Here is a 620-nt window from a genome sequence, read left to right as displayed (position 1 = left end):
CCTTGTACATAATGATATGGGTGATCTACTATATATCAACGGAAAGCTCTGCGAGTCCTCTTTCCAATGGAATTGGTTTCATCCAATTTTTCTATCGGAACAAAAAGTTATGGTCGATCTACTTCAGCCTATCAAAAGTGAATTTTTAGGTCAACTTCAAACGATCATAACTCCTCATACACAATGATATGGGTGAGATACTATATAAATTGGTTTCATCCAATTTGGATATCAGAGTAAAACGTTATGGTTGATCTACTTCAGACTATCAAAACAGTCCACCAAAGGACAGATTCGAGAATTATTTGATTTTTAGGGGGCGTTTTGGTCATTTCCCCTCATCCAAAATCCGTCCAAACCCTATATTAAAGCCTTTTAGAAGAATTATATGTTATATTTCATCAAATTCCCTCAAAAAGAAAACCCTAAGCTCCTACATCCAACTTCAAGAACCTCTAAAGTTCACCATTAATTCTGCAAATTTATTCAAGATTCCAAGCTCCTAGTTCAAGAACTTCAAGAACCTCCAAAGTTCACCATTAATTCTGTAAATTTATTCAAGATTCCAAGTTCCTAGTCCAAGAACTCCAAGAACCATCATTCAAAGGCACGATTAACAT

Source organism: Capsicum annuum, chromosome 3, assembly GCF_002878395.1.
Source record: "Capsicum annuum cultivar UCD-10X-F1 chromosome 3, UCD10Xv1.1, whole genome shotgun sequence".
In the NCBI taxonomy this organism is placed as follows: domain Eukaryota; kingdom Viridiplantae; phylum Streptophyta; class Magnoliopsida; order Solanales; family Solanaceae; genus Capsicum; species Capsicum annuum.
This window is presented reverse-complemented; position numbering follows the sequence as displayed.